General features: G+C 37.3%; 1 protein-coding gene and 1 non-coding gene across 3 annotated transcripts in view; one reads left to right on the top strand and one right to left on the bottom strand.

Moving 5' to 3' along the window:
• Positions 1-25,933, bottom strand: part of CSTPP1 (centriolar satellite-associated tubulin polyglutamylase complex regulator 1) — a 200,746-nt gene that overhangs the window by 71,467 nt on the left and 103,346 nt on the right. The gene's annotated exons all lie outside the window — the stretch shown is intronic.
• On the top strand, positions 7,304-7,407 carry LOC125147236 (U6 spliceosomal RNA). The gene has a single exon (XR_007145076.1). It is a non-coding gene; the product is annotated as a U6 spliceosomal RNA (small nuclear RNA).

Genomic DNA, 25,933 nt, shown 5'->3' with positions numbered 1-25,933 from the left:
AAGATGAATTCTTGGACACCTTGCTGGTGTTGTGTGGGAAGCCCCCACCCTCCATGTCTGAAATGGGTTCTAGGAACTTAATTGAGTGGCTAAGGCTAGCAACACTTTAGACTACTCTCACTACTTTTTATCTGCAGCTGATGACCTAATCAGTATTTGAAGATTATGCATTTATAAGAGGTTCCCTGGGAAACGCTTAAGAGACTTCGTGCCCTGCCTGCTAAGACACATGTAAACCCTGTAAACACTAGCTCTTCAGGGTCCATTTTTACTTACTTTCAAATTAGTGACTATATTTTGAACACCTTAGTAGTTTGACCGCTACGTTGTTAAGATATTAAAGAGTTCAACCACGTCAGTCACTAGCCTGAGGATCTGTCTAATGTTTAATGCAAATCAAAAGACTAGAAAATTAATCGGCTTAAGGTGTGAAAATATCTTCACTTTAATGATCGTATCTTATCAAAATGACCCAGTAATTGCTCTGTCTACCTGAAGTTACAGAGTTCTCATGTTTTTGTTTACAGTGAACATCAGACAATCCTTAAGGCTACTGACGGACATTCTGTACCCATATAGATACAAATGTATACGTAAACAGAGGAAATCTAGATTACCCAGTGATTTAGCCATATTAATTCTGGCTTCTACATTTTTACTGTCAACATTAACGCTCCTGCTTAATTGAGCCCTTTGTTGATAAAATACTTTTTGTGTTTGTTGGTTTATTTCTCCCCCAAATTGCTTCTTGCCCTCAGGGAAGGTGTGTGAACTAACAAGTCTTATCTTTGCTGTAGACTGGGGCCTCTCTGTCAGTCTTAGCTGTGGCCCATTTTTTGTTTTTTTTAATGTTTATTTATTTTTGACACACACACACACACACACACACACACACACACACACACAGTGTGAGTGGGGGAGGGGCAGAGAGCAAGAGGGAGACACAGAATCTGAAGTAGGCTCCAGGCTCTGAGCTGTCAGCACTGAGCCCAATGTGGGGCTCAAACTCACGAACTGTGAGATCATGAGCCTAGCGGAAGTTGGACGCTTAACCAACTGAGCTACCCAGGAGCCCCAGCTGTGGCCCATTTTTAAGTGGAAAGGAGACCAGAACCCTCAGACAGACAAGTTGGTATAGTACACAATTAAAATTCAATGAATTCTCAGATGAGCCATACCTATATTTAAGTATAAGTATAAAATTCTTAATAAAACCAACAAAATCAATTTTGGGGTGAACTGTCATTCAAATTATTCATGTCACTGGTATTTGCAGGATGACAAGACATTTTAGGTACACCTATTAAGTGTTACTAAAATGTATTTTTATCAGTTCTTCATGCAACATAGTCCATTCATGTTAGCTTACAAAACAGATGTAATGAATATAGTGACACATGGTGCTTCTTTCTCTGTATTTGCCAGGAATCTGAAGAATCATGAGATTTTCTTGTCCTGCCCACAATGGCTTTAAAGAGCACATGTATTAGGTGTATACCAATAACAGTATAATAATAGGTGCCATATATGGGGTACCTACTAAGAGTTAAGCACTATATAGAGTGCTTTTTATATTGTGGTGGTTTTCAGATACATCTACAAAATCTTTTGAAGGTGGATCCCAATTCTTTTCCCCTTGAGTATGGGCTAAACTTACTGATTCATTTCTAATGAATAGAATAGAATGAAAGTGACAGTGTGTGACTTCAGAGACTAGTTCATAAAAGGCACTGTGGCATCCTTCTTGCTCTCTCTGAGATCACTTTTTCTGGGGAAGTCACTGCCATAATCATGAGGAACATGAGAACTGTTGAGGCCTCCTGCCAACAGTGATATAAGTGAGCAAGCCTTCAGATGGCTGCAGCCCCAACCTAAATCTTGATTTCAGTCTTACGAGGGAGAACCATCCAAGCAAGTTGATTCTGCATTCCTGATGCTTAGAAACTGTGTGAAATAATAAATGTTTATTGTTTTAAGCCTCTAAGGTTTGGGGTAAATATATCACATAGCAATAGATAACTAATACACACACACACACACACACACACACACACACACACACATTTTATTCTCACAACTACCAGGAGACGAGTGGTATTATGAGGAAACAAAGGCTCAGGTGGTTACTTAACTTACTCAAGGCCACACAGCTAGTGGTTGCAGACCCATGATACTACGTCCATATTTGCTCCACTATATTATACTATTTCTTTTCAGATCCTGTTTCTTTTAGGCAGCTTCTTAGCTATCCCTCCCAACTCTGATTAGCTTGCCATCAATGCTCTCATTCAAATAATGGATTAAGAAAGAAAAAGAAAGGCTAAGGACAGAGCCCAGAATTCTACTTCTGGAGATATCCCTTTAGCATGATCTGAACCCATTAATTAGCACATTTTTGGTATGATTTTCAACCACTTATTTATTACCCATCCTCTATTCCTTCTGCGTATTCATAAGGATATCATGGAGAGGGTGCCAAGGTCCTGCTGAGATTCAACTAAACTAAACAAATATAATGAATATAGCCATGCTAAGTATAGTTTTCTCCGGATTTACCAGTCTTGTAATCCCTTCACAAAGGGAAGAAGTTTGCACTGGCTGTGTCATTCCCTCCTCCTTCAATGTTACTGCCATTAACATCATGTACCATCGCTCCTGTCACTTCACAGTTATCACTGATTTTGAGAAATAAATTACCATTTTAGACATATTATTTGATTTAAACCTCAGGACTACCCTATGAAATAGGTGGTTCTCTTATTATTTCTATTTCACCAATTGGGAAATGTGGCTTATAGAGATTCAGTAACTTGCCCAATGTCATTTTACTAAGAGGTGACAGAGCTGGGGTTGAAACCAGGTCTTCTTACCCACCAAGCATGGGCTCTCTTGCTTTCCTTTTCCCTCTTCTCTTCTCCCCTCCGTCCCCAAATCCTCCCCCCTAACTTCTTCTTCAATAAACTCTGATAGACTTACAGTTAACACAACTTCCTTTTCTGAATAGGTATAGATATTGATTCTTTTTAATAAATAGTTGAAGAATATCACCCAAGATAGATGTCAAGGTCACCAGCCTTCAGTCTGCTGAAATGACCTTCTGAATATTGGGTCCCTGCCTCTACATTTGGAACTTCTCTCCCCTTCCCTCCCCATGATGGGCACAATTTCCTCTTTCTTTCTTTCTTTCTTTCTTTCTTTCTTTCTTTCTTTCAAGTTTACTTATTTTGAGAGAGAGAGAAAGCATGAGGGAGGGAGGGGCAGAGAGAAAGGGAGAGAGAATCCCAAGCAGGCTCCATCCTGTCAGCACAGAGCCCGACACAGGGCTTGCTCCCATTAACCATGAGATCATGACCTGAGCCGAAATTAAGAGTCAGATGCTCAAATGACTGAGCCACCCAGGTACCCTCACAATTTCCACTTTCTAAACACCGCCGGCAGTGGTTCAGTCAGCTTATCTACTAGGCCTCGGTACCTTGGAATATAAATTAGATCCAGAAACTTAAGTTCATTTAAAGCAGTTAGGTGATCTCTTATAATCTCAGTTATGTTTGATTTTATTCCCTGGAACTACTGTTCATTTTATCTTTTCCAGTCCAAAGAGCACCCTCTTTAACTGAGAAGAATAAATGAAAGTAGGAGGTGAATTTTCTTTTCTTTTCTTTCATTTATTAATACAATACCATCCATCTAGGGTTCATTGTTCTTTTTGCTGCAATGTAATTTTTTTAATAAGGAAGACTTTTATATATGCACCCCTATGTTTATTGCAGCATTATTTATAATAGCCAAGATGTGCCAACTCAAGTGTCTATCAATAAATGCATGGATAAAGAAGATGTGGTATATGTGTGTGTGTGTGCATATATGTGTACCATATATATATATATATATATATATATATATATATGAGATGGAATATTATATAACCATAAAAAAGGATGGGGTCTTGCCTTTTGTGACAACATAGATGGACCTAGAGGGCATTATGCTAAGTGAAGTAAGTCAGACTGAGAAAGACAAATACCATGTAATTTCACTCATATGTATAATCTAAAAAAAAATCAAGGGGCGCCTGGGTGGCGCAGTCGGTTAAGCGTCCGACTTCAGCCAGGTCACGATCTCACGGTCCGTGAGTTCGAGCCCCGCGTCAGGCTCTGGGCTGATGGCTCAGAGCCTGGAGCCTGCTTCAGATTCTTTGTCTCCCTCTCTCTCTGCCCCTCCCCCGTTCATGCTCTGTCTCTCTCTGTCCCAAAAATAAATAAGCGTTGAAAAAAAGAATTAAAAAAAAAAAAATCAATACACAAACAAAAGGCATAATCAGATCTATAAATACAGAAAATAAATTGATGGCTGCCAGAGGGGAGGAAGGTATGGATATGGGAAAAATGGGTGAAGGGGAGTAGGAAATATAGGCTTCCAGTTATGGAATGAATACATCATAGGAATAAAAGGTACATCATAAAATATAATCACTTTTATTATAATACTTGTATGGTGACAGATGGTAACTACTTGTGGTGTGCACAGCAAAACATACAGAGATGTTGAATTACTCTGTTGTACACCTGAAACTAATGTAACATTGTTCATCCATTATGCTCAAATAAAAAATTAAAATAAAAAAATTAAAAGGAAAACTTTTTATATTGTCTTCAGTATTTTGCCACAATTCTCAGTTTTCCTAGTCTCTTACTTTCCCTTTAATTTAATGCAATTCACTAAGTATTCATTTATATATACCGTGAACCAGGCACTTGGCTAGATGCTAGGAACATAGAGTAAGCAAGATAGATAAATGCTTTCCTGGAACTTACAGTCTAAGCACAAGCTGGGGAGGGACAGAGAAAGGGGGACAGAGGATCCAAAGTGGGGTCTTTGCTGACAGCAGACAGCCTGATGCAGAACTCGAACTCACGAACCGCGAGATCATGACGTGAGCCAAAGTCAGATGCTTAACCGACTTAGCCACCCAGGTGCCCCAAGAAAAGTAGAATTTAAGCAAATAATTATATGTATGAGAAATGTTAGGAAAAGAGCTTACAAGAAGCAGATTGAACCTAACTTAAAAGTTCAAGTCTTCTTAGAAAAAGAGACACTTAAAAAAAATTACCAATCTTATATAAACCCTTTCAGAAAAGATAGGAGGAAATACTTCCAAACGCATTTTATGAGTTTAATCACAATGTTTTTATGATTAATGATTTAATGTCAGAATAATCCTGACACTCAGAAAAGACAGGATATTACAAGAAAAGAAAACCGTAGCCTAAAATACCTCATTAGATAGATGCGAAAGTCATTAATAAAATGTTAAAGAAATCCAATGATATGTGAAAATGATAATAAATCACGACTAAGGTGGATTTATCCACATGAACATCAGAAAGGGGAAAAACCATATGTCACTCAATACATTCAGAAAAATAAAAAATTGAATACCCATTCACAATAAAAATTCTCACCAAACTAAGAATAAAAGTAAATTTCCTCAACCGACTAAAGGGCATCCATGAAAAACCTCATATTTAATTCTAAAGACTGAAAACTTTCTGGCCAAATCAATGTTATCTGTTCTTACCACTTCTATTTAATATTGTAATGAGGTCCTACTCTGTGCAATAAAGAAAGAAAAAAGAAAGACCTTTACCAAGATTGTAAAGGAAGAAGTAAAACTGCCTCTATTTGCATGTGACATGATTTTGCTGCAGAAAATTCTAAGAAATCTACAAAGAAACTATGAGAACTAATAAGTGAATTTACCAAAGTCACAGGATATAATATACAAAAGGTAATTATATATAGGTAATTTTTTTTTTTTTTAAGTAGGCTTCATGTTTAGCACAGAGCCCAGTGCGGGGCTTGAACTCATGACCCTGAGCTCAAGACCTTAGCTGAGATCAAGAGTCAGATGCTTAACTGACTGAGCCACCCAGGTGCCCCTATATTTCTATATTCTTAAAATGGAAAACCGGTAAAGAAAATAACTTTAAAAAATAATACTGTTGGGGCACCTGGGTGGCTCAGTCGATTAAGCGTCCGACTCTTGATTTCAGCTCAGGTCATGATCTCACAGTTTGTGAGTTCAAGCTCCGCATCAGGCTCTGTACTGACAGTGCGAAATCTGCTTGGGATTCTCTCTCTCCCTCTCTCTCTGCCCCTCCCGTCACTGGTGCTCTCTTGCTTTCTCAAAATAAATAAATAAACTTAAAAAAATACTATTTATAATGGGAGAACAAAACAAAATATTTAGGAATAACTTTAATAAAATGTGTAAGATCTGTATATTAAATGCTGTAATGCATTGCTGAAAGAAATGTAAGAAGATCTAAGGAAAAATGTACTATGTCCATGGATTGGAAGATTCAATACTGTGAAGTTGACAATTCACCCTGAATTGATCTACAGAGTCTTCAAATCTCAATCAAATTCTTGTCAGGCTTTATTTACTTTTCTTTCTTTTTTTTTTTTTTTTTTTGTAGAAATTGACAAGTTTATTCTAAAAGTTATATAGAAATGCAACGGACCTCTAATGACCAAAATAATCTAGAAAAAGGCAAAGTTGAGGTGTGTACACTACCTTATTATAAAGCTAAACTAATCAAGACTAAAGTGTAACAAATATATCAATAGAACAGAATAGAAAATCTAGAAACACACCCACACATATATAGTCAATTGTTTTTGTTTTTTGGTGTTTTTTTTTTTTTTTTAACAAAGGAACCAAAACAATTGAGTGGGAAAAGTGAAGTCTTTTCAACAAATAGTGTTGGAATAAACAACTAGCTATCCAGATGGTACAAAAAAGGATCTTGACCTCAACCTCAAACCACCCACAAAAATTGATTCAAGATGGATTATAGACCAAACATAAAAGCTAGATTTCTGATGCTTTTAGACGAAAATGAAGGGTAATACTGTCACAAACTTAGGGTAGCAAAGGTTTTTTTAACACTGGACCCAGAAGTCATTAATCATAAAAGAAAAAATTGATCAAATGTGGACTTTAAAAACTTCTGCTCAATGAGAGCACCATTAAGGAAATAAACAAGCCAAAGAATGGTAGCAATATTTGCAATAAGCATATCTGACTTACAACCAGACTGGTTACAAGGAACTCCTACTACACAATAATTAAAACAACCCACCCAAAACTGAGCAAAAGATTTCAAGAGGCACTTCACAAAGAAAATGGCTAATAAGCAATAAAAAACTGTTCAGTGTCAGTAATCATCAGGGAAATGCAAATTAAAACCACAATGAGACACCACTTCATATTCACTAGAAAGGCTAAAATGAAAAGTCTGTATTTGCTTTGGCAACACATATATTAAAATTAGGACAATACAGAGATTTGCATGGCCCCTGTGCAAGTATGACATGCAAATTTGTGAAGTGTTCCATATTTAAAAAAAAATAACCTTATTGTGATAATCATTTCACAATATATACATATATCAAATCATCACATTGTATATTTTAAACTTATACAATGTTATCTGTCAATTATATCTCAGCAAATTATATCTCAATAAATAAGCTAGGGGGGAAAAGAAGACTGACAACACCAAATGTTAGTAAGGATATGAAACAACTGGGATTTTTCAGACATTGCTGGTAGACATGTAAAACAGTACAATCACTTTGGAAAAAGTCTGCCAGCAAATATCCCTTAGATATTTACCCAAGAGAAATAAAAACATATGTCCATGAAGTTAAGCATCCTTTCATGAAAAAACTCGGAACAAACTGGGTATAGAAGCAATGTACTTCAACAAAATAAAGGCCATTTATGGCCCATAGCTAACATAATAGTGAAAGACTAAAGGCTCTCCCTCTAAGACCATGAACAAGATCACTCCTTTCCAACATAGTATTGGAAGTCCTAGCCAGAGAAATTAGGGAATAAAAAAGAAATGGAAGCCATCCAAATTGGAAAGGAAGAAGTAAGGGGCGCCTGGTGGCTCAGTCAGCTAGGTGTCCGACTTCAGCTCAGGTCATGATCTCGTGGTTTCTGGGTTCGAGCCCCATGTCAGGCTCTGGAGCTGCTTCAGATTCTGTGTCTCCCTCTCTCTCTGCCCCTCCCACACTGTGTTCTGTCTCACTCTGGAAGAGAAATAAACATTAAAAAAAAATTTTTTTTTAAAAGAAGTAAAATTGGGGCACCTGGGTGGCGCAGTCGGTTAAGCGTCCGACTTCAGCCAGGTCACGATCTCGCGGTCCGTGAGTTCGAGCCCCGCGTCAGGCTCTGGGCTGATGGCTCAGAGCCTGGAGCCTGTTTCCGATTCTGTGTCTCCCTCTCTCTCTGCCCCTCCCCCGTTCATGCTCTGTCTCTCTCTGTCCCAAAAATAAATTAAAAAAAAAAAAAAAAAAAGAAGTAAAATTGTCTCTGTAGATGATATAACTTTATGTAGAAAATCTTTAAAAAAATCCATCCAGGGACAGCTGGGCGGTGTAGTCAGTTGAGAATCCGACTCGATTTTGGCTCAGGTCATGATCCCAGGGTCATGGGATTGAGCCCTTCGTCAGGCTCTGCACTGAGTGTGGAGCCTGACTGGGACTCTGTCTCTCTCTCTCCCTCTGCCCTTCTCTCTAGCTCGTGTGTGCTCCCTCTCTTTCTTAAAAAAAAAAAAAAAAAAAAAAAAAAAAAAAAATCCATCCCAAAACTGATAGAACTAAAAAACCAATCCAGTTAAGTTGCAGGACACAAAATCAACATACAAAAACCAGTTGCATTTTTGTACACTAACAACAAGTTATCTGAAAAAGAAATAAAGAAGACAATCCCATTTACAATAGTATCAAAAACAATAAAATACTTAGGAATAAATGTAATCAAAGAGGTGAAAAATCTGTACACTGAGAACTCAGACTTTGATGAAAAACACTGAAGAAGACACAAACAAATGGAAAGATATCCGTGTTCATGAATTGGAAGAATTAACGTTAAAACGCTCCTACTCCTCAAAGCTATCTATAGATTCAATGTAATCCCTATCAAAATTCCAATGGCATATGTCATAGCGGTGGAAAAAAATCCTAAAATTCATAAGAAACCACAAAGGACCCTGAAGAGCTACATCAATCCTAAGAAAGAAGCAGAGCAGGAGGCATCATTCTTTCTGATTTCAAAGTATATTACAAAGCTAATATAAACAAAACAGTATGGTACTGGCACAAAAACAGATACACAGACCAATGGAACAGAATCAAGAGCATAAAAATAAATCCACACATATACAGTGAACTAACTTTGACAAGAATCAAGAGCATAAAAATAAATCCACACATATACAGTGAACAAACTTTGACAAGGGAGCCAAGAATGCTCAATGGGGAAAGGATAGTCTCTTCAATAAATGGTGCCAATGCCAGGAAAACAAGCTATTCATATGCAAAAGAATGAAACTGGGCCCGTATCTTACACCACTCACAAAAATTAACTTGAAATGGATTAAAGACTTAAATAGAAGATCTGAAAACTGTAAAACTCCTAGAAGAAAACATAGGGGGAAAGCTCCTTGACGTTGGTCTTGGCAATGATTTTTTGGATGTGATACCACAGTGCAAGCAACAAAGGCAAAAAGTAACTGCATCAAATACAAAAGCCTCTACACAGCAAAATAAACAGTCAGCAAAATGAAAAGGTAACTACAGAATGAGAGAAAAGATTTGCAAACCATATATCTGATAAGTCATCAATATCCAAAATACATAAGGAACTCATACAACTCAATAGCAAAACCCCCAAATAATCCAATTAAAAAATGGGCAGAGAACCTGAATAGACATTTTCCGAAAGAAGACATATTAATGACCAACATATACATAAGATGCTTGTGTTAAGGGGAATGTAAATTGGTACAGCCATTCTGGGAAACAGTATGAAGTTTCTCAAAATGTTAAAAATAGAACTATCATATGATCCAGCAACCTCATATCTGGGTATAATATCCATAGGAAATGAAATAACTATCCCAAAGACATATCTGCACTCTCATGTTCATTCAGCATTCTTCACTATAGTCAATACATGGAACAACCTAAGTGTTGACGTACAAATGGATTAAAAAAATGTGGTATATATATATATATATATAGTGGAATACAATTCAGCCATAAAAGAGAAGGAAATCCTGCCTTCTGCAGTAACGTGGATGGATCTTGAAGGCATTATGCTAAGTGAAATAAGTCAGTCAGAGGAAAACAAATGCTATATGATCTCAAATTATATATGGAACCTTAGGGGTGCCTGTGTGGCTCAGTCAGTTGAGCATCTGACTCTCGATTTTGGTTCGGGTGGTGATTCTCAGGTTGTGGGACTGGGCCCTGCATCAGGCTCAATATTGAGCATGGAGCCTACTTGGGATTCTCTCTCTCTGTCTCTCTCTGTCTCTCTCTCTGTCTCTCTCTCCCATTCTCTGCCCCTCTCCCCCACTCACACTCACTCTCTCTAAAATAAAAAAAATTATATATGGAATCTAAAAAAGACAAACTAATTGAAATAGTAGAATGGTGGTTGCCAGGAACTGTGGGGTGGGAGAAATGGGGAGATATTGATCAAAGGGTATAAACTTCTAGTTATAAGATCAACAAATTCTGGGGATGTAACATATAGTATAATGACTATACTTATGAATACTGTATTATATACTTGAAAGTTGCTAAGAAAGCAAATCTCAAATGTTTTCACCACCCAAAACAACAACAACAACAAACCCACAAAAAACCCAGGTGCTTATGTGAGGTGATGTAGGTGTTAACTAACCTTATTGCGGTGATCATTTTGCAGTGTGTATATATATATATATGTATCAAATCATCGCTTTGTATACCTCAAACTTACAATGTTATGTGTCAATTATATCACCATAAAGCTGGGAAAAGATATGTGCACAAAAAGACTTGTAGACAAATGTTCATAGAAGCTTTATTGATAGTAGCCAAACACTAGATAATTTACCTGTCCATTAACAGGTGAACAAAAACTAAACTGTGTTATATTCATATCATGGAATACTACTCAGCAATAAAAAGAAACAAATGTGTTGATACATACCACAATGTAGATGAATATTTCTCCAAAGAAGTTGTACAAATGACCAATATGCACGTGAAAAAATGCTCTACGTCATTAGTTATGAGAGAAACATAAATCAAAAGCACAATGAGATACTACTTCATACCCATTAGGATGCTTATGATAAAAAAGACAGATGATATCAAGTGTTGGCAAGAATGTGGAGAAGCCATAATTCATACCTTGCTGGTGGGAACGTAAAATGATGCAGCTACTTTGGAAAACAGTCAAGAAGTTCCTCAAAAAGTTACACCAAGAATCACCATATGACCAAGCATTCCACTCCTAGGCATGTACCCAAGAGAAATGAAAGCACATGTTCACACAAAAACTTGAATGCAGATATTCATAGCAGCATTATTCATAATAGCCAAAAAGAAGAAACAACTCAGATATCTGTCCATAGATGAGTAGATAAACAAATGTGGTACATCCATACAATGGAATATTATTTGGTCGTAAAAAGGAATGAGGCATGCATATACACTATAGAATGGATGAACCTTGAAAATATTATTTTAAGTGAAAGAAACCAGACACAGAGGCCCACATATTGTATGATTCCATTTATATTAAATTCTCAGAATAGGCAAATCCAGAGACAGAAAGTAAATTAGTGGTTGCCTGGGGCTAGGAGTGGGTAGGTGGGGGAAAAGTAGTAAGTAATTAGTAATTAGAGTTACTGCTAATTAGGTATGGGGTTTTGTGGGGGAATGGGGGGAATTGGTGATGAAAATACTCTAAAACTGATTGTGGTGATGGTTGTACAACTGTATATGAATATACTAAAAGCCACTGAATTGTATACCTTATTGGATTTTTTTTTTAGATTTTTTTTTAAAAAGTTTATTTTTGACAGAAAACACATATGAGAGGGGAGGGGCAGAGAGAGAGAGGGAGAGAGAAGATCTGAAGCAGGCTCTGCATCAACAGCAGCCTGATACAGGGCTCGAACTCACAAACCATGAGACCATGACCTGAGCCAAAGTCAGATGCTTAACCAACTGAACCACCAGGTGCCCCAGTATTTTTATAATTGATTTTTAGGAACTCTGTATGTAAGGAAATTGGCGCTTCATCTGTAATATAAGTTGCAAATATCTCTCCATGTTTGTTGTTAATTTTTTGTCTTTATTTATAGGGTTTTTTCGGTCAAGCCAATTTTTCATTCTTTTTTATCTAATGAAATACATCAATAGTTTCTTTTATGGCTTCCAGCGTTTTTTTTTTTTTTTTTTTTTGCCATTCATATTTAGAAAGCCTTTTCTCTCTGTGAGATTATAAAAACATTTTCCTGTGGTTTCTTTGAGTATATTTATGGTTTCAATTTTTACATTGAAATTTTTGATCCATCTGGAATTTATTTTTATATAAGGTATAAGGAAGAAATCCAACTTAATTTTTTTTAAAGATTGCTACTAGTTGAGTTCATTGATTTCACATGCCCTCCCTACCCCAACATAGGTTAATTCCACTTTCACATTTGGGTCAATTTCTGGGCTTCTCGATTCTGGTCCGGTGATTTTTACTTATCTATTCCTGTGCCAACAATGAATGTTTGTATAGCATAGTGATGAAGAGCATGTATACTGGAGCCAACTTCCTGAGTTTAAATTCAACCTCTGCCACTTACTGGCTCTGTGAGTCTGAGCAAGTTCATTGCAATGGGCTGTTGTGAGGATTAAAGGAATTATTTTATCTAAAGGACTTAGATAAAGGAGCACTGACAGTTTTATGATTTTTAAGTCTTCCTTTCCAAGAACATAGTATGCCTTTCCATATGGCCAAGTGTTTTTTTGGTTCTTCAGTAGTGGTTTTTTAAAAATATTTTTTAAATTTTTATTTATTTTTGAGAGAGACAGAGAGCATGAGTGAGGGAGGGGCAGAGAGAGAGGGAGACACAGAATCTGAAGCAGGCTCCAGGCTGTCAGCACAGAGCCCAGCGTGGGGCCCGAAATCATGAACTGTGAGATTGTGACCTGAGCTGAAGTCAGATGCTTAACCAACTGAGCCACCCAGGCACCCCTCTTCAGTAGTGTTCTAAAGCCTTCTTCATATGATCTTGCATATTCCTGTTAGGTTTATTCATAGGTATTTTATCTTCCCTTGCTATTATAAAAAGGGACTTTTCTTCTTATTTGAATATATAAAGGCTATTATTTTTAAATAAATTATTCGTTTTAGTGTATTTTCTCTTATTGCCTTGCTGAAGTTTTATAATATTTATAATAGATTTCAGTTTATCTTGGGCTTTCCAAGCAATTATATCACTTCCAAATAATGTAATTTTCCTTCCCCTTAAAAATTCTATGTCTCTTATTTCTTTCTTATTTCTTTTTCCTGCCTAATAGTATTGACTGGAATCTTCAGAAAAGTATAAATAAGAATAGCAAATAGTAAAGAGTTGAAACTGTTAAAAAATTTTTTTTAAGTTTATTTCTTTATTTTGAGAGAGAGAGGGTGCTAGCAGGGTAGGGACAGAGAGAAAGGGGACAGAGAGAATCCCAAGCAGGCTCCACACCATCAGCGCAGAGCCCAATGCAGAGTTCGAACTCACCAAACGCGAGATTATGACCTGAGCTGAAATCAACGGTTGGACGCTCAACAGACTGAGCCACCCAGAGTGAAACTGTTTTTATAATTATATCTAGAACTCCTATCTCATGTTGCCTCCTTCTGAGATAAAGATAACATGAAGGCAAATCAAAGATTTAAAATTTTAAAGAAGAAAAAATAAATAAAATGAAATTTAAAAAGAACTTTAGATATATATGAAGATATATATGGGATATGTGAGAATTATACATGAGAAAATGCTTCTACATTTAAAAAAAAGGTTATACAAATGTATATTTAGCATAATATGTATTGGGTAAAAACACCCATGTATATAGAAAAAATTAGACCAAGGAGAGAGGCCTCAGGAGAAACCAAACCTCCTGACCCCTTGATTTTTTTTTTTTTTTAAATTTTTTTTTTTTCAACGTTTATTTATTTTTGGGACAGAGAGAGACAGAGCTTGAACGGGGGAGGGGCAGAGAGAGAGGGAGACACAGAATCGGAAACAGGCTCCAGGCTCCGAGCCATCAGCCCAGAGCCTGATGCGGGGCTCGAACTCCCGGACCGTGAGATCGTGACCTGGCTGAAGTCGGACGCTCAACCGACTGCGCCACCCAGGCGCCCCTGACCCCTTGATTTAGACTTTTAGCCTGGAGACTGTGAGAAAATAAATTTCTGTTGTGTAAGCCAAAAACCCCACCAAAAACAAAAACAAAAACCCCCGAACAAGCAAAAAAACCCAAACCAAACCAAAACAAAAACCCTACTAGGAATAACAGCAAGTATATAAATAAATGGTGAGTGCTGTTAGTAGTGGGTTTGGAGGTGATTATTCTTCTGCTTCATTACACCTTTCTGTTCTACTACATTTCTACAATAAGCAAGTATTCCTTTAATGATCAGAAAAACACAAAGGAATCAAGTATACTGTTTTCTGGCTGAATGTGACTTTGAGCTTATGTCTTGACATTTGAAATCCCTATCACCATACTCTCCTAACTCAGTCCAGTTTTGTGATGTACATCAAAAATGCTTAATCTATACCTTCCATCTGGCTAGGTAAACTACAGTCTAATCCCACGATGATGTCACTTCTCTTCTGCTCTTCTTTTATCTGAATCCAGATGTTCTCCAACATGCCCCCACCCTCAGATGTGTGTCTAGATATACAAGCAGCTATAGATCTTTTTGATACCAAACTGTTTTGCTTCTCTTAAGTCTCTTAAGTATATTTCTTTTTCATTGCCCATGATTCTTCCCACAAGACCTCTGAATGACCCACAGATGGAAGTATCCCACAAGGCAAGTCTGTTCTTTGCTACTCCTGAGCATTAACTCTCCTTGAGCAAACATTTTTCTCAAGTTTTTGAACCCTGGGATCTCCTAAGACACTCCAAGGAAACCCTTCTCCCGCCAAGATGATGACTAATACAACTTTTGGAGATACAGCGTTCTTGGAGGAAGTCCAGAAACCATATTGATTGGCTTTATTACAAATTCATATCTAACCTCAACTGGATGCTCATGGCTACTGGGTAATCCTTTTAGTCATCTCCTTCTGACTTTGTATTACATTCTTACAACAGCTGCCCCAGACATTTTCCATTCTCAAATTTCCAAACTAACCCTTTGCCCCAACTCCCAACCTTAAGCAGATACACTATTTTATTGTGAAGATCAAGTCACCTGATTATTAAGTCCTTCAATTTCCTTCCCCTATGCCTTAATATTTCTTTTTGTCTTCAGTTATCCTCACCTCTTTCTTTCCTCTCTCAGAGAAAGAATCTTTCCTGTTTCTTACTAAGATTAATCTCTCCATCTGTGCTCTTGAGTCCATATTCTTTCTGTTTCTCTGGGACCTCGCTCTATCAATTATCCCCTTACACTTGCATCTTTAACCTTGCCTTTTCCATTAACTCTTTGCTATCTACTCACATATGTTTAAGTGATCCCTTAATCTAAAAAAATTTCAAAGACTATTCACTAAAGCTACTTTTTTTGTGGGGTGGGGGTGCAGAAACGTGTTTTACTAAAGCCCAGGACAGGACCCATGGGCAGAAAGAGCTGCCTTCTCCTTTTGTTTTTCAAAACCAAATTTCTCAGAAGGGTGTGCTATATTCATTATCTCTTTCTTACCACCCATTCATGCACTCAGTAATCCTTTCAATACTGCTTCCATCGCTCAACTAAACTGTTCTCTTGAAAGTTATGGGTGATCACTCAATCACTGTGGATTCGAAGGGTCTTTTCTTAGTTTTCCACCTGTGACAACTGATACTGTTGCTCATCTTTTCCTTGGAACTCTCCTCCTTGGCTTCTGTGATGTCATACTATGCCATTTCTTTTCATACATGCTGACTGTTTCTTCCCTGATTCTTCTTCCTTCTTCACCCTCTAAATATAAGGATCCCTCAAAGTTCTTCCCTTATCTCCCCTCTCACTACACTTTCATTCCTCAGCGATCTCACTCATTCACATGATTTAACTACTGACCATATTTCCTCTTCCAATCTCTGTATCAGTCTTGAAAGCTGCTGGACAAGCTCATTTGAAAGGTTCACTGGCTTTTCAAACTCAGTTGACTCTAAATCAAGCTACAGCCGCAACTCTTAACTAATTCCACTTCACAAACTCACCGAGCCTTCTGTTTTCCACTTTTCATTTTTTAACAATATGTTTATGCTGCTCTTTATCAATATTTAAGTTTTAGACATCATCTTTGGACTCTTAGTTGAAGATGACAAATTATCTTTTTTACCACCTACGCACACTTCCCATATTCCAATCTTTCTAATATATAGTGCTAATTTTATTATTTTTTTATTTTTATTAAAAATTTTTTAAACATTTTATTTATTTTTGAGACAGAGAGAGACAGAGCATGAACAGGGGAGGGTCAGCGAGAGGGAGACACAGAATCCGAAACAGGCTCCAGGCTCTGAGCTGTCAGCACAGAGCCCGATGCGGGGCTCGAACTCACAGACCGCGAGATCATGACCTGAGCTGAAGTCGGCCGTTCAACCAACTGAGCCACCCAGACGCCCCTATACAGTGCTAATTTTAGCTTAAAATGTTCAGTACTTATATTTTTATGCTCTATAAACATTATTCACAGCAAGCCACAGAGTATATTATTAGCACATTTTTTCTTATACAACTTTTTTTCTTGGAATACTTACCACTTTCTTGGTTTGCTTGGAGTTTCTAAGAATTAATCACTACTTTTTTTTTTCTAATTAAAGATTTTATTTTCAGGTAATGTCTACACCCAACGTGGGGCTCAAACTCACAACCCCAAGAGCAAGCGTCGCATGCTCCACCATCTGTCTGAGCCAGCCAGGCACCCCTAATTGTTACTTCTTTAACTGAAGTATTAATCTCTACTTCTCCAAATTAATCTCTACTTCTCCAAATGATAAAACTAAAAAGTTTGATCAGTTCTTTTTTTTATATTCTTATACACATTCCTCTAGGAGTTTTCTGCTCTCCAATCTGAATTGTTTGTTTTCTAGCTCTCCTGCACAAATGGTTGTCTGCAACTATCATTCATTATCATCCTACGAATTCTCTTTACCTCTGCCCTGTGTTGTTGGATCCCTTGTTCCTAGATCCCATAATTCTATCTTTTTAGATTTAATCCCATTTTTTGATGAAATACATCCTCCAGCAGTTTCATGAGAAAAGGTTTATGGGAGTTAAAATTTATAAGCTCTTGCCTATCTAAAAATCTGTATTCTATCTCAGAGTTGGTTTGGTACAGAATTCTAGGTCAGAAATAATTTTGCCTTAGAATTCGGAAAGCATTGCTCTATTGTTTTTTAGCTTCCAGTGCTGCTATTAAGAAACCTGATGGCATTCTAATTCCTCTGTTTTCTTTTTCTGGAAGCCCAGTTTTTTTACTGTTACACTCCTGGGGTGACAGCAGAGAACCCAATGTGGAGCTCAAACTAACAAACTGTGAGATCATGACCTGAGCCAAAGTTGGACACTTAACCAACTGAGCCACCCAGGCGCCCCCAAACTATGAACTGCTTGAAAAGAGAACTATCTCTATCCTTTTAGTTCCAGCACCTACAATAACAACCTGGCACTGAGGACACACTCAGCAAATACTGTTGAGTAAATGAAGAGATGAATGAACGAGTTCTCTGCGTACTTTTCATCACCCAGCATGGCTCTTTGAACACTGAAAGCATTTAATAAATACACGAATTCAAAAAGGAAAGCTTTATGACTGACATTTTGTATTTAAAATGTCAAATATATGGTTCTCAGAAAAACTTGTTTGCATGATAAGTATAGTTTACATAGCTACAGTATTTAGCGAGTTTACTACAAACGTAATGCAATCACGTTAACCAAGTAACTACTGAAAGCGAATCCTGACTCCGTTGTTTGGAAGAGTCTCATTCTTAATGTCCTTTTCAAAAATAAACTTTTGTTTTTGTTTTGGCCCCATCCTTCATGTCCCACTCTTTGATTTTTTTAATAGAAGAAGAAAGGGGTAGGAATATGTTAATTACAAATTATAAGGCTGTACAAAAAGCCACTGGCTGAATTGAGAGCAAGCTTCTGACAGAGATGACAGGATTACAGGGGACACATACTGAAGTCTTTCATCCTCAATATACTAACATAATGAAATGTTCCCAGCGGTCCTAGTTTTTATGTCACTTTAGGTCAATATTCAGAATTCAGTTTTCAGTTTTCAATATTCAGAATTCATTTACTCTTCTAGGATCTGCTTTTTAAAATGCTCAAGTATACTAAAATGTAGTTTGTAATAGATCCAAATAAAGATAGCTTATGGAATAAGTTTGGCAAGAGAGTAAATTTCTCTACCACAAATCATATTTGCTTATTACTCCCGATAAGCTGGTTTCCTCACTGTCTTTCCAGATACCTTTATCACCTCAGTGCTCACGCTGCCTAAAATGCCCTTTTCCTTCCTCTTAGTCCTATTCAGCCATCTTTCAAGGTTCAACCTGAGCCAACTGTCTTTAATGAAAGCTTCCATGTGACTTCCTCTTCCTGGTGACCTGTAGCACTTCTTTGAAACACGTATCCTGACACCTGATTACACTATACCACTCTTTTTAAAATTCAAATGTTCTTTATTTATTTTGAGAGAGAGACAGAGATAGAGAGCAAGCAAGGAAGGGGCAGAGAGAGAGAGGGAGAGAGAAAATCCCAAGCAGGCTCCCTGCTGTCAGCACAGATCTCACAAATCATGAGATCATGACCCGAGCCAAAATCGAGAGTCTGAGGCTCAACCGACTGAGCCACCCAGGTACCCCTACACTATACCACTCTTTAGTCGTCTTCCCAACGAGACTGTATGCATCTCGGTGGCAAGGCCACAGTCTTTTTTTCTACATCTAATAACTCCTAGTACCACTTTGGGCATAACAAATGCTCCAACAAAATTTTCCTTTTTTTTTCAAAATAAAAATAGCTTTATTTTCATTGTGATTGTGAAAATGTTACATGATCATTATAAAAAAAATTCGAACACTATAGAAGAGTGTGAAGAAAAAAGTAAAATGCCAGCACTGAGAGAAAACCACTAATATTTTGGTAAACCTCCTTCCAAACATCTTGGTATACACACAAACATGCACAGACATAAAATATATATAATTTTATATAAATGGTATTATGCCATTCTGCTATCCTGCAACTTTAAATAATAAATGTAGATTTTTCAGTGTCTCCCTAGAATTTTATTATTTCCTTGTCCAGCATTGCCTCCTGATTTAATTTTATTTTAAAAGTAGAAATATGCTTGTAAGGAATTATTGGCCAGTTAGCAAGACAAATAAGGTTGTGAAAACTGAAATTATATATTTTTCAGACTACTAATTTTTTGTCACCAGACCCACTGTGATTATAATGTGGTTAAATTCATCTACTTGTAAATATTTTTTTAATGTTTATTTATTTTGAGAAAGAGACAGAGCATATGGGGGAGGAGGAAGGGCAGAGAGAGGGAGAGAGAGAGACTCTCAAGCAGGCTCCATGCTATCAGCACAGAGCCCAGCACCGGGCTCGATCTCAGGAACTACGAAATCATAACCTGAGCTGAGATCAAGAGTCAGATACTTAACCAGCTGAGTCACCCAGGAGCCCCTATTTGTAAATATTTTAAAAAATATTGGTCACCTGGTAAATGTCTTTGTGGACTACTCATTAATCTTTGTATGTTTTGTTACACGTCTTTCCCAAGGTTTCAATCAGCTAATACACTCTTACATTCCTTCTTCAAGTGACAGAGGTGGTGATAAATACTTTCCGGTATCAGTTTCGTCCCACTTGTATGGCCTCTTCGCACTAAAATACTTTTAAATGATAGTGCTGATGGCAGAGCCTACTTTATAATTTGTTCATGTAAAATGCATTAGTATTGGTTTTCTTGAGAAATAATACTTTAAAGCTCCTAAAGGTCCTTTTTGGTTCCTATGTGTCTAGAAAAACAGCATGCAACCCACGAAGTTCCTTTTCATCCATCTCCATGCCAGATGCGAATTTCCAGAACTGTTTTTAAAATCAGGGCAAGGAGAAAAGAACAGGGCAGGGAATCCTTGGCTGCAAGAGCCGGCTTCAAAGAATTCAGTGTGCCGGGAACAGCGGCCAACTGGGTGCGACTGACTGCACCCTTGCACCAAAGCCAGAGAACAAAGATGAAGAAGGGTGAGGAAATTAAGGAGATTCTTGAAGTGACTTCCCAGGAGGAATCTTAGACCAGCCACACCCAGTCCCTTCATCTTGGTAAATAACTCAGCAAAACTGCAAATAGGCTTAGCAGAGTCCCTGCCGAAACCTCTCCCACAGAGTGGGGATTTCTTCCTTATTGCTGTTGCATGCAACTTCCCAGACCCGCGCTTGCCTGCAGGGGAAGTGTGTGCTCTCCCCAAGTCATGGCATGTTTATCAGATGAACAAACAAACAGCAGATAGCTCTTGGAGGGTTTTCCCTATTTCTGGCAGCAGCAGGACAGCAGCTGTTGTATGGTTAAACTGGGGATTCGGTCTTTTTAATACAGCTTTAAAGGTTTGCAGTAGAAACCCTACTTTCTGTCCCTATCTGATGGTTAAATGGAGATTTGAACCGCTCCTTCCAAGACATGCTGAACTTATTGGAAATGGACTATAAATAAGCATGCCCATCCAATCATCCAGCAGGCATTCATGAATTTATTCACCCAACATTTAGAGCACCAAAAACAAGCAAAGGCATTGAATGAGGTTTCAGAGATAAGATATGCTGCCTCTGCCATTAAGGGAGTAACAATGATTCTTATCACAATGACACAAGCAACTGGCATTGATGGAGCAGTTATTATGTGCCAAGATTACTAAATGCTTTAATCTGTTATCTCACTTAGTTTTCACAACTTTGAAGTAGTCGACTCTCCATTTTACAGATGAGAAAGTTAAGGCCTGGAAAAAGTAACTTGACCATGGTTGCATAGTTATATCTAATAAAAAGCCCACCTGAACCTGGGACCATTTAATTCTAACAAGGCTTTCTCTGTAGTGCTTCATGTGAAGTTGATGCTACAAATTTACAATCTAGATAGGGATGTAAGAAGGACATAAAAATCCATGTCTTCTTAATCCCATATGATAGCTTAGGAAAGAGATTCTATGTTTGCCAATAACCACGTAAAAGATATGATAGAATAAGTGCCATAAGAGAGATCACCTTTGAACGGAGGTAAGGGAGGCCCAGGAAGAGAGGACGTGGTAATCACAAGGACTTTGAGATGCATTTCTTGAGCTGGGTCTACCTGAGAATGGGCAGGAATGTGAGAGACTTGCAAGAAAGCTCTTCTGCATTGATAGAACAGTAAAACAAAGGTGTGCAAGGGGAAAAGGATAGGAGTGTGGAGGGGAAAGTGTCTTTGTGTAATGGTTAGGGTCTAGGCTATGAGTAGGAAAGTAGTGGCTGGAAAGGCTGAGGTTAGATCATGAGTGGCCTACAATGTAAGCAGATGGAATTCATATTTCCTTAGTAGGCAACACAGAACCATGGACATTCTAAGCAGGGCTGAACAAGCCCAGGGCTGTGCTTTAGAGAATTATACTTATAAAAGGTCTTAGCAGTAAAGTAGTTCTCAAGCTTCAATGTGTATCAGGATCACCTGCAGAGCTTTTAAAATGTGTGGGCCCCACAAAAAGTTCCAAAGCCACAGGAACTCTCGTAAACTGCACTTAAATGTGGAGAATGGTACAATCACTTTGGAAACCTGGGAATATGTGGTAAAGCTGAACATATGCATTCCCAGCAATTTCACTCCTAAGTACATACCTAACAGAAATCTATATGCCAAGCACCATGTAAAAGTATGCTTATAGCAATGCTGTTTGTACCAGCTCCAAACTGAAAACAGCCCAAATGCCACCTACTGTAGAATGGATAAACTGTGGTTTATATATAAAATGGAATTCTGTACAACAATGAAAAAGAACAAACTGCAGCTAAACCCAGCAACAGATGAGAAATAAAATGTTGAGCAAAAGAAGCCAGACACAGAAGAGTGCATGCTCTGTGATTCTAGCTACGTAAAGTTCAAAATCAGGCACGTAAATGTTATGGTGATAAAAGTTAGACTAGTGATACCTTAGGGGAGATTAATGACTGGAAGGGGGCTTGGAAGAGGTGTCTGTAGTGCTGGTAATGTTCTCTATCTTTATCCAGATGAATATTACATGTTTACTTTGTACAAATCCACTGAGTTGTACATTTATTATTTTGCACTTTTCTCTGCACATGCTATATTGCAAAACATTTTTTTTTTACCTAAAACGTTAAGAAAAGAACAAAAAGCATAGGCCCCAACCCAACAGATTCTGATTAAATTGTTCTGGGATGGAGCCTAGGCATCACAAGTTTTTTAAAAGCTCCCTAAGTTAACTTGATACGCAACCAGGGTTGAAAACCACTGATGGAGAACAAGGACTGGAGCAAAGAAAAAAAAGTTCAAAAGTTATTCAATGTTTCCCACACTTGAGTGATAATAAGAATCACCTGAAATGCTTGCAAAAGAAAGAAGGAAGGGAGAGAGGAAGGGAGAAAGAAAGAAAGAAAGAAAGAAAGAGAAAGAAAGAAGGAGAAAGAAAGGAAGGAAGGAAGGAAGGAAGGAAGAGAAAGAAAGAAGGAGAAAGAAAGAAAGAAAGAAAGAAAGAGAAAGAAAGAAGGAGAAAGAAAGAAAGGAAGGAAGGAAGGAAGGAAGAAAAAGAAAGAAAGAAAGAAAGAGAAAGAAAGAAAGAAAGAAAAAGGAAGGAAGGAAGGAAGGAAGAAAAAGAAAGAAAGAAAGAAAGAAAAAGAAAGAAAAAGAAAGGAAGGAAGGAAGAAAGAGAAAGAAAGAAAGAAAGAAAGAAAGAAAGAAAGAAAGAAAGAAAGAAAGAAAGAAAGGAAGGAAGGAAGAAAGGAAGAAAGAAAGAAATTCCCAGGTCCCTCCCTTGCTGACTGATTTGGTAGGTTGGAGATGGGATCAGGGAATCTGTCTTTTTGACAACCTCTCCAATGTTGGGTTAATTAGGACAACCTCTCCGATTAATTAGGGTTCTAAATTAGGGTCAGGTGGTGGCAGTGGGAATGAAGAGCAGGTTATGCCAAGCAACATAAAACTGGAAAAGATTAAATTTTCAACACTACTTATACTTGCTTTTATATACTGTCAGCTTAAAATCCACCAAAACAACCAAATTTGAGTATGGTTTATTAAGCTGACGTTTTTTTTTTTTAATTTTTTTTTCAACGTTTATTTATTTTTGGGACAGAGAGAGACAGAGCATGAACGGGGGAGGGGCAGAGAGAGAGGGAGACATAGAATCGGAAACAGGCTCCAGGCTCTGAGCCATCAGCCCAGAGCCTGACGCAGGGCTCGAACTCACCGACCCCGAGATCGTGACCTGGCTGAAGTCGGACGCTTAACCGACTGCGCCACCCAGGCGCCCCATAAGCTGACATATTTAACCTAAGATGGTTTTATTTTGATTCATAGTGTATAAGTTGAAATTAGTCATTTATTTTTGTTTCTAACAGAACCACGAAATCAAGAGATTTCAGAAGCCTAAGGGATACCATTCTGTCTTCTGGTACACTTACTTTAGAGAATGGGTTTAATACCATCACATAGTACAGTCTCACTTCAGCCTAACTTTAAAAAAAATCCTTGGTTATATTTTCAGAGAACTTCCAAATTCTGTTTATTATGTCCTTCAAAGCATGAGATACATAGTAAAGCAAGTCCTATACTTCCCCCAGTAATAAGAATCATGATTTTTAAACTTTAAATACAAAATGTAGTAACTATCTTTTCTCTTGAACATGTGTAAAATGGAACTTGAAATTAAAGAATTTGTAGCTACCTATCAGGTCATGATCTTGTGGTTTGTGAGTTCAAGCCCCGCATCAGGCTCTGTGCTGACAGCTCAGAGCCTGGAGCCTGCTTCAGATTCTGTGTTTCCCCCTCTCTCTGCCCCTCCCCTACTCACTCTCTCTCAAAAATATAAACATAAAAAAAAAAAAGAACTTGTAGCTGCCTTTCCTCCATCTATAAAGTGATGAAAGATGATCACAGACAAATGCAATACATTCTTATGCCTTACCTCCTTTGATTGCATTTTAGGCTTTCAGCAAATTATACACTGATCTCAGAAACTGAATGTCATATTTGTGTTCATTTAGCATCAGGGCAAGAGCACTTGACTGAGAAAATGCCTGAACTTAGCAACTGGCTGGGAGACATTGGGCCCCAAGTTTTTGGAGGAGCCCAATTTTTTATTAATATGATGGGAGAAGGGTTGATGTACATCAATAGTTTTCTAACCAGAGCCTAAAAATTTTCAGAGGCATTTAGAAGGTTCTATAAATGTTTAATTTTCATATTTTTCTTATTAAAGACATACCTTTATTTAAAATCTATGAGAAAAATAAAATGCATACTAAATCTGTTACATAGTAAAATTTATTTATTTATTTATTTATTAAATATTTATTTTTGAGAGAGAGAGTATGTACACATGTGAGTGGGGGAAAGGCAGAGAGAGAGGGAGAGAAAGAAAGGGAAAGACAGAAGATCCGAAGTGGGCTCCATGCTGACAGCAGAGAGCCTGACGTGGGGCTTGAACCCATGAACTGTGAGATCATGACCTGAGCCAAAATTGGACACTTAACTGACTGAGCCACCCAGGTGCCCCTAGAGTAAATTTTATTATATATACACTACCAACCTGTGCTTTCAGTTAACTCACTGTGGAGCTTCTTCTGCTCCACAAATGTGTATGTGTGTGTGTGTGTGTGTATACATACATACATATAATATATATTATATTATAATTATATATTATATTATATTATACTATACATATAGTATACTATATATACTATATATATATATACTATACTATACACTAGTATACTATATACGGTATACTATATTATACTACAATAATATATTATATATATTACATATTATATATATTATATAAATAATATATATAATATATAAATAATATATATGTTATATATATATTTGAACCTGTAAATATGCCACTGATTAGAAAGCTTTTTATCTGCCTTGGTCTTTTTCTTTTCTTTTTAATCCAGGTCTATATTGGTATAAAGGCTGAAATTACATAAAACCTTTAAATTCTGCTGAGTGAGAATACAGATGTTATCAAGTCCTCCTCTTACTTCCTTCTATGTGATGTGGTTATGGAACAAAAGCAGACTTTTTACTTTATAAAATATTTGATAATTATAAAACAGAAGGCTTCGAGTGTTAAGATAGTAACAAAGAGGTAAAAAAAAAAAAAACAAACAAAAACCAGTCATGTTTGTACTGTGACTGGAAGAGCAATGGCAGAGAAAATTTATGGAGTAGTGGATCATGCAAAGGCCAGGCCTTCAAAGGTCCTCAGATGCTGTGTAGATAAACACTAGCAGACAAAATTAGGTGAGCATTTTTTTTTAAAACATGATAGGATAAATGTTATACAAACTGATGGGCTGTAAATTTTATTAGGAGAAGGCTTTTGGATTGCAGACCCTTCAGACTTATCAGTAGTGATACCAGAATTTATTCTTTTATACTAAAGTTTTCTGACATAAGGCAGTTGTCAGAACGATAGTCAAATAAAATTAATTGCTATCATTTCCATTGCCTACCTTAAATAAATTCATTAAATATAGGTTTATCAACCTGGAAAGCTTGCTGATATCTTACATAAATCAAATAGCTCAGTTAAGGCTTACAACACTGCCATACTTATGGCTTCTGATAAAATG

Source organism: Prionailurus viverrinus, chromosome D1 (assembly GCF_022837055.1).
Source record: "Prionailurus viverrinus isolate Anna chromosome D1, UM_Priviv_1.0, whole genome shotgun sequence".
NCBI lineage: Eukaryota > Metazoa > Chordata > Mammalia > Carnivora > Felidae > Prionailurus > Prionailurus viverrinus.
The sequence above is the reverse complement of the archived record's forward strand: the minus strand, read 5'-3'. Positions and strand labels throughout refer to the sequence as shown.